This window comes from Mastigoproctus giganteus, chromosome 8, assembly GCF_048544385.1.
Source record: "Mastigoproctus giganteus isolate SK-2022 chromosome 8, ASM4854438v1, whole genome shotgun sequence".
Taxonomy (NCBI): Eukaryota; Metazoa; Arthropoda; class Arachnida; order Uropygi; family Thelyphonidae; genus Mastigoproctus; species Mastigoproctus giganteus.
In genome coordinates, this window is record NC_143582.1 from 224,080,449 (window position 1) to 224,089,468 (window position 9,020).

At 36.4% G+C, this 9,020-nt stretch overlaps 1 non-coding gene across 1 annotated transcript; it reads right to left on the bottom strand.

Annotated features, from left to right (window-relative positions):
* Positions 1-7,710: 7,710 nt before the first annotated feature.
* Positions 7,711-7,817, bottom strand: LOC150082366 (U6 spliceosomal RNA). The gene has a single exon (XR_016547334.1). It is a non-coding gene; the product is annotated as a U6 spliceosomal RNA (small nuclear RNA).
* Positions 7,818-9,020: the final 1,203 nt, after the last annotated feature.

Consider the following 9,020-nt stretch of genomic DNA (forward strand, 5'->3'; position numbering starts at 1 on the left):
CCAGAGACAGCTTCAGTGGAAAGAGCAGATACAGTGGTTGATACTTCCAGCAATGTAGCTGAAGCAGAAAGAGGTGTCACCCCAGATCAGAGTAACAACACTCAAGCAAACACAAGCCAAAGCGAGCCACCAGATAGGATAGAAAGAGCAGTTCAGTGGATATTGGGTCCACATCTTGCTGAGAGATACCTTCGACCAAGCGATGGCAGTAGTTCTGATCTGGCAGGTATTCTGAGAGATGCCTGGAGAGACTAAAGTGAGGATAGTGATGTGTATCGATTTCAAGGAGAAACAAGCCATAATTACAGTTACTAGCAAAGTGAATGCTTTGGCAAGACAGTTGTGTACACCGAACGACCAGTTTCCGAACCAGCACCAGTAAAATTTAAAAAATAATAATAATAATAAGATTGGTGACAGAAAGTGGAAGCGGGAAAAAGGATTGAGAAGTATAAATGGCACAGGTGGAAACACAGAAGAGAGAAGAGATGAAAAAAAAAGGAGAGAAAAAAAAAAAAAAAATCTTTTTAGCATTCTTGTAAGGCATTCAATGTACAAAAGGTTCGATTCCGAATCTGTATCTAATAGCTAAATCGGGGAAGGAGGAAGGGATATACACCTGTATACACATCCCCTGCATAATAATGCATGAGATGAAAGGGACAGAGAATACTGAGAACTATAGGAGCAGATGTGAAGAGCAAGCACAAGTCTTTTTTTTTGAGGAGAGTATGAGGAATGATTGGGAATGTAATTTGCATTTCTGCTTAAACTGTGGTAGGACTATTGAGAAAAGGGTTCTTTTTAATTTACATACCACTTTACCAGTACAAAAAAAAAAAAATTTATGACATCAGGAGATCAAGATTTTAGATAAGTAGATCATCTTCCTGTACTAATGTGAAAAAAAAAAACACTTGTGTTATTTCAAGAGAAAGAGAGAGGGGATAAGCGAAGTTATGATAAGAAAAGAATCAAAGTACATAACTGACCACAGAGGTGAAGAAATTGATCAGTTTTGTTGGATTCTGGCAGTGTGTTTTATCAGCAGCCAGATAAATGGATGGCAAATTGAATGACATGGCACAAGTAGGAAAATAGAATTAATTTATCTTTATAAATCTCACGCAGAAGCACGAACCACTCCAATGAACCTTGAAAAAAAAAACCAGAGATTTTGTATCCGAATTCTATTCAAATATGACCATTGAGCTAATACTATTAAAGCAAACACCTTTCTCCACCAAATATATCTAGACTTTATGAAATTATGCGGTATAAAAATGGAGAGAGGAAGGATACAGGTGGCTGAGGGAATGTCCGGAAATCCCCTAGTCACTTTTTGTTTTCCCTCTCTCTCATTGCACATCGAAATCCAAAAGTCAAGAGAGAGGATCCTAAAAAAAAAAAAAAAAAAAAAAAGGGAGAACAAGAGGGAGATAATATTTGGTTTCTTTTGGAGAGAGGATAGGGCAATTGGCCTGGGGACGGCTGGTTCCTCCCAGTTACTAGTTGTTTTTATCATTTTCCAGAAGAAGAGAAAAAAAAATGTAAGTGAATAGGAGGTTAACTTCTGAACTTCAAGATCTAGACTTGGGATCCATCTTCTTGTACTACATATATATAAATAATATATATTAAAAAAAAAAAAAAAAAAAAAAACTTTACTGTGGAAAGAAATCCTCAAAACAATATTAATCAGAATTCTAATTCCGTCAATAATTTCTTTTTGAATAAAGTTTACCTACTAATGAGAACTTCATCATGTATGACAGTAGGGAGTAAGTGATAGTGCATTAATGTAAGAAGATCAATATAGAACAAAACATATAGGTAATATTGACTATAAAAAAAAAAAAAAAAAAAAAAAAACAGAAACAAGATTGCTGAAGTAGTGTACTCATGTTCGTGCCTTCAAAAATCCAGACTGCTGATAAACAAAACATTGTGCTAATTAGGAGAATCAAGGGCTATTTTAAAATAAGAGAATGATTTCTAAAGTTTTTGTTTTCTGATGGGGATATTAGTTTTTTTTCCATGCATGGCATGTTTGATTTCGCAAATGAATTGAGTAATTCGTCTTCGGAGAGGTATGCAAGGAAATCAAGAAAGTGACATTTGAGGTTGTGAGTGAGAGCAGGAAGAATGAATGAAAGGTAAATGTGGAGTATGTATGGTACCAAATACTCCCTCACCCGGGATTCGAAAGTATAAGGAGGAAAAGATGTGTAAGTGGGGCAAATCTTTAGTATGGAAGAGAGGATGGATGGAATGCATAAACAGAAGTATTTTCTTCACTAACTAGTCGTGTTTATCCGTCCTTGTTTAGTCGCGATGGTGGAGTTTCACAGGTCTGTACGATGCCTCATCGCTACAATGCTGACCTTCCTCCTAGCACCTTTACGTTGGATACAGAGGGTGACCACCACAGAAAGGGAGATCCCAGCGCCTTATCAACCCATAAGTCCTTGTCAGGAGTCCTCCGGAGCTGAGCTGATTCTAACCCCACAGCAGCTTGCCCAGCGAGAGCAGAAACAAAAGGAAGTAAGGCGGACTCAACCCATGAGGAGGAAACTTAAGGCAGCCCTGGAAATGCGTTTTCCCTGCCACTATGAGAACCATGGCACGAGAAGTTTCCTAAATTGGAAAGGTGAGGTGCAGGTTTCAAAACATAGACTTGGGATGGTGAATCGCTTTGTCCGCCCAACCTGGTGCACACCTGCCCTTCCCCGGTCACCAACGACACACCCCCTTGGATCACTTCCTCCTTTCTCGAAGTGGATCGTCATTGATTTTCTATTTGCCAGTAACCAAGAAAGTGCACCCAAAAAGGTGACCAAGTAACCAAGAAAGTAACCAAGAAAGTAGAGGAGATTGCCCTAGTAAGTTGGGACCATCAGTATATTGCATCAACCCCAAAGGCAGGAGCGTTTGCATCTCAGCATTTCGGATCATGGTTAAGCATCCTTACGAAGCCATACCAAACGATCATAGCTATAGGAGAAAGAAAGGCACGAAGCCTGGGAAAAGTCCTTCCCTTCCGGACTGTGGTGGATGCTAAAGTCTTCTCCTGTCCCGATCCAGAATTCTTGCCTGATGCAAGAAACAATCCCTTTCATTGTCCCTGGAACCACCCGGCGGACCACTGTGCAGTCCGCACAGTGAACCTTTGCACCCAGTGGCTGGAATTCATCGGTCTAGTGAAGGCAAGAAAAGCTCTTCCTGAGAACTGAATAGTGAAAGTGGTTTACCACAAGGCCATGTGTTAACAGCCAAGAAAGACAAGGCCAAACGTGGAGACAGAAGAGATTGTAATTCCATTCATTTCTGTGTAAGGAGATTGCTAAGGTCTACAATATTCAAAAGAAAAATTATATATATACATATATATATTTTATAGACCTAACTTTAATATTTTTATCAGCTTTACATATATATTTCTTTTATGTATGTTGCAGTGTTCCATTTTAGTTATTAGTTCATGTCTATGTTATTGTGATGTTTAGTTACATGTATACAATTATAATGTACTTGCTTAATTAACTTCAGATGCTTTGTGTCCATGACCTAAGGACAGTTACTAATTGTATGATTGTTTATGTTTTATGTCATGTCTGTGAGCCAAGTGAGGACTATGAACAGAAGCAGTGCCCAGAACATTCCTTGGAGGGATAAGCTCCCTTAGTGTGTCTCCAGCCTGCCAAAGAAAGACTTCGCCGAATCATGAACTACGGAAGAACTTTTCTTTTACTGCCTGACAACCTCAGCCTGGAAGTCCAGATCTGTTTTCGGTTGTGCTTCAAAATGCTCACTTATTTAAACCAGGAAACTGATAACTGAAGCACAGACTTTAATGGTGTGAAAAAAAAAAAAAAAAAAAAAAACGATCTCTCAACGGATGAGTGCGGACAATGACCTCCATATGGAGAGTGAACAGCGTTGAGATGGATAAATGTAATGAGATCGTACCATGAACTAAGTGCTATATGCTTTGTTTTGTTTTTGTGTGCCTTGTATTTTATTTTATCTAGATGATATGTTAGGAATTAAGTTTTCTTTTACATACTGTAAGAGGAGGAATGTTTATGTTGTCCCCCCCTGACAAAAGTCAAAGCCCCAGTAGGGACGTCGAGAATTTCAGTCTTAGTTGTGTACCCCGACTGAAATCCTCAGCGGTAGTGGCGAGGAGTGTAAAATGCCCACATTTTTCATATTAATTTACAGATATTTCCCATGCATTTCCCCCCCCCCTTTGCTGTGCCCCTTCTTGCTAAAGAGTTGTTTTGACCGTTTCAGCAGAAAATATAAATGCCAATCGTACATGAGTAACCGCTATCAGTTTCTTGTCAAATATAGAATGGTTAAATTCGACTTAGTTGCTTTCTCAGTTATAAATTCCCTTTGCCATTATTTTCCTAACTGAAGATAACAGTCGCTACGTAGAAGTAAGTTCACAAGTCCACGAAAATACGAGCTTCGCTCTCCCTGACAAATACTGGTCAGTGTGTCTGATGTTGACCGCGTGAGAAAAGTGTCCCACCCTAGTTGAAGCTCGGTGTGAGGCGAAAGTTCATGCGATAAGGAGCATATACCCTGGTGGACGATGAGCGAAAGGGGGTTGTTTTGTGGTGGTTTTGGTAGAAGCAGTCGGTTAGTTAGTCTGTGTGAGAGAGAGTGAGAAAATACAGTAAGTTTTTGGAAACGGGAATTACGTTACAGAATGACTGTACAGAGAGAGGCTTGAAGAACAGCGCAAGAAGATACAGAATGAGCGAGCGAAGATAGCAGAACCAGAAGGAAGACTGCGAAAGCACGGAATCCCCTCGCCGAGTTCCGCCCCCCATAGAATGAGTCATCCTTATTTAGGTAAGTTATCCCAACAGCTATACATAAACCTTACTCCTCAGTAATATAATTAATTATGTTAGCATTGATAAATCGTAGAATACCTTAATTGCTTCTATCTTAAGTAGCTTACTACATAGTATTTCAGTCTATCATAATTTACTATTGGTAGCATGGTGTATCACAGGGTAAAACTTATCTTATGGGTGCTATCCTAAATAGCGCGACATTTTAGTAATAACTCCCATTACTTCTATTTGACACTGAATGTAACCAGTATGATTTATTATGTTGCTATTGTTAAGTATAGAATATCCTAATGCTGCTATCTTAAATAGCACATCATTTAGATGGTCGTCTATCACAATTAACGATAGATAAAATAGTGCACAATAAGTTAAAACACATCTTATGCGCGATAGTTTAGTATTGACACCCATCACGTTTGTATAACTATGTCACATGCCAGTTCTTGCCTGAGATGAAGTATCCACACGAAGAACACCTATGTGAAGAGCCCATTAATTTCCAAAATATCAATAGTGCTAAGAACTCTTAAATACTTCCATAAAAATCAATTTATATTATTGTAACCAAATGATTTAGGATTTGCTTGTCACTGCCACTAGGGCGGTAGTTATTAAATATGTACCATTTCTGTAATAGATTGCATTAAACTATGTTTTGTTTTAAACATATGCCTCAAGCCTATTCTCCATTCACACGAATGAGTAAGTAAAGAATTATATATAGAACTTTTATTGCGGGTACTCGAATTTCTGCCTAGAATTGGAAAGAGTTTGGGTATTGACACAACGCCCTGGTCAAAGCTGCAGTTTTCCTATTCCCTGCCGTTGAATAGGGTTACCGAGGGCCGAGACCATTGTCCTAATATGAAAAACCACTAGACAATCACATGAGTATACTGGGGTTATCATTGAACAAATGATTAAGGAAGGAAAACGTCCCGCCATACAGATGTGTTGTCCAGAGAAGTCCGAACGAAAGTAAGTATATAAACCTCCCCCCCCCCCCAGTATAACACATTATTAGAAATTTAATTCTTGTAAGCTACTTTGGGGGAGGGAGATTCTAAGAATTTTCTGCTTATTTATGAATATTCGGCGTTGTCTCGTAGTAACAGAATGCAATTAAATGCTGGGCAAGTCTTTCTCGGGATTATTGAATGTCATCGAAGATCAGCATAAGAGCAGTAGAATCCTTTTCGCGAGATATGCCAGGACTGAGTTTTAGAAGTATTGAAATCAACTAAATTATCTTTGTCACTACTGAAGAATTTCCCGGAGATCAGCATTTAAAGCACCAGCAATTTAAAGAATTAGTGGTGAATATTCGAAGGAATTAATATACAAGAAGAAAAGAGTGGAAGAAAGCTGAAACTTGGGAAGAACTAGCAGTGGAGAAGTTAAAGACCTAATTCCAAGACCTCACTAGATTATATCAAATATATTAAACGCTCTTGCGTTGAATCAATTTTTTTTAAAAGAAATTCGAAAGAGTTTCTATAAATTAGGTTTTGATGTTATTTACACAACCCTTATTCCAGCACTACGAACTTGATGACGTTGTTAATGATTTTCCTAAAAAAAACAGGCCAAGAAAGAATTTATTTTAGAAATTTGTGTTAATTAGTTTGTAGAATTTTATTCTTGAAATAAAATCGTTGAATCCTATTTGAATTACATATTTTCGGGCCCTCATTCTTTCGTAGGTCCTAGGCACAGTGCCTAATGGAAAAGACAGTTCAGCGGCAGTGTGCTTTCAGAGAGAGAGAGGAATCTAAAATAAAATGAATATACCAATACAGTATTACGTAGATTTTAAAGGAAAAATCAAATACCTCAAATATGTAACAGAAATTACAGAAAATATTTCTATATGCCCATTACTAAATCAGGAAATATATAATTAAAACAGAGATAAATTAATAAAACTCAGAAAAAACACATACTCAGGCATTTTTTTTAATTCATTAAATACTGAAACAGAATAGAATTCTTTAAAAAGGCAAATATTATACAAAAAATATTACATGGTATTAAAATGATATTAGGGAGTAATTGGTAAATAACAATTGCCAGTTAAATTACTTACATTGCTGATTGTAATAACAGAAAATGTTATTAATAATAATCACATAAAGAGGGACAGCCATAGGATTTTCTAGGGGAAAGGTGGTAAATAGTGTTCTGGGGAATCATTACACTTTAATCATCATGCAATAGTAAAAAAAAAAAAAAAAAAAAAAAACACATTGTTTTGATTATGGAAGACGATTTAATCCCTTTAGGGACCACCCCCTGCATAACAACAAAGAACACTAAAATTGCTACTTAATGAAAATATTGCATTAAGTAGGCAGGAATCAGAGTCAGCATAAAAAAAACATCATTTTAAAAGTTTTCTATTGGAAGAAAATATATTCAAATTTGTCTCGTGGAAAAATTTTGCAAATCTCTTAAGAATCGAAGGGGAAGGGTTAAATGATTTGTGAGAGATTCATCTACTGTAATGTGGATGAGCCTAAGAGCTCTTGAAGGGCAATTAAACTTAATATTTTTGAAAAGCTAGTGACAATCAAGGGGTCTAGAAACGAGTTTATTATCAATTTATTTCGTTTGTTTTAGTGAAAAAATTTGCGATTTTTATTTATTATTGTTTTCAAAATGAAAAATTTACAAACTCCTGAGGAGCGTGCAACTTTATTATGGATTAAAAAGCAGGATAATTCAAGAAAACTGGAGCGTCCGTTATCTTAGCATTTTTCTGTTGTTAGGATGAATTTCGTACAATCGGGGAAAAAAAATGCATGTTACAAGGTTCTGAAAGAAAAAAAAAAGGCCAAAAAATGTGGAACGCTTCACGATTTTGCGTGTCATCCTTGCGCAGGGGCCATGCTAATCTTCTCTGTATCGTTCCAATTTTAGTATATGTACTGCCGAAGCAAGTACAACCATCCTACTTGCAGGATCGTATTTATAGTAAGAGAACATACCAAAATACATATATTGGTGTATTTAGAAATATCCAAAATATTAAAACAGTTTTCAGAAATATGGAATAATTAAAATATATTTAATAATAACATTAAACTTACAAAAGTATTTTTAATAGAAATCTGACTAAGTTTATTTTTATATTGTAAAACAAGTGATGAACTTTAGTTATCTATCATTGATCAAGTTGATTCTAGCCGTATACATGTACTGTAATAGTAATGGTTATTATGTACTTGAACATATTAAAAAATGGATGAAGGAACTGAAAAATGTGAAAATTATTTTATTAGACTTTTTTATTATAAAACAAGATCGTTCACACAAAAAATATTCAAGTGCTTGGCCAATTTTCTCAAGGGAAAAAGCTTTAATTCTTTAATTTTCAAATTCTCGTAGCAATGGGGACTCGGCTAATGAACACTCGGGTACCGGGGACCCCATTTTTTTTAAAGAGAAATTTTATTCCTTGGTTGGTGCTCCCCAGTATTCACACCCCCGGAGGGGTTCGAAGTGTTCGTTGTTTATTCACTTCGAACAATTGAATAAACAATGGTAATTTTGGCCACAAAAACAAATTTCGATATAGATGATTTGTAGGAAGTCCCTATCCAACATAAGGAATAATTCTTTACTGATTAAATAATGATTCTTTAATACATAGACTATCAAAATAATGGCACCCCAAATAACAGAACATTCGAGCTAATGGCATGTTGAGATGAGATATTTACATACAGCACAGATGTCTTGCATCTGCGCAAGTCACGTGATTAATGAAACAGCAAGTCACGTGTTTACTGAATTTGTTTATGTTCACCATTTTGAAAGTGAATTCTGTGCTTATATTACGAATTATACAGTATTTATTTATTTATTTATTTAAACAACTACAAAACAGCAAACAAACGTGCCTCAGTGTGCAGCAACAAAAATAAAGTTCCACAGCTTCAAAGCAGAGACTTGGAATACAAATTTCATCAGGTAAAAAACGGAAAAAAGTACATAAATGAAGAAAAAGCAATTAAGAAGCTGAGATCGGGTGCGGTTAGAGATCTCAGTTGCCTCTTGAAGTGTCCAGGAGTATCAAATATCTCCAAGTTGGTTTTGTTCAGGAAAAGCGTTAAGAACGCTTTGTCTGAAAAACCTCAATGCTTT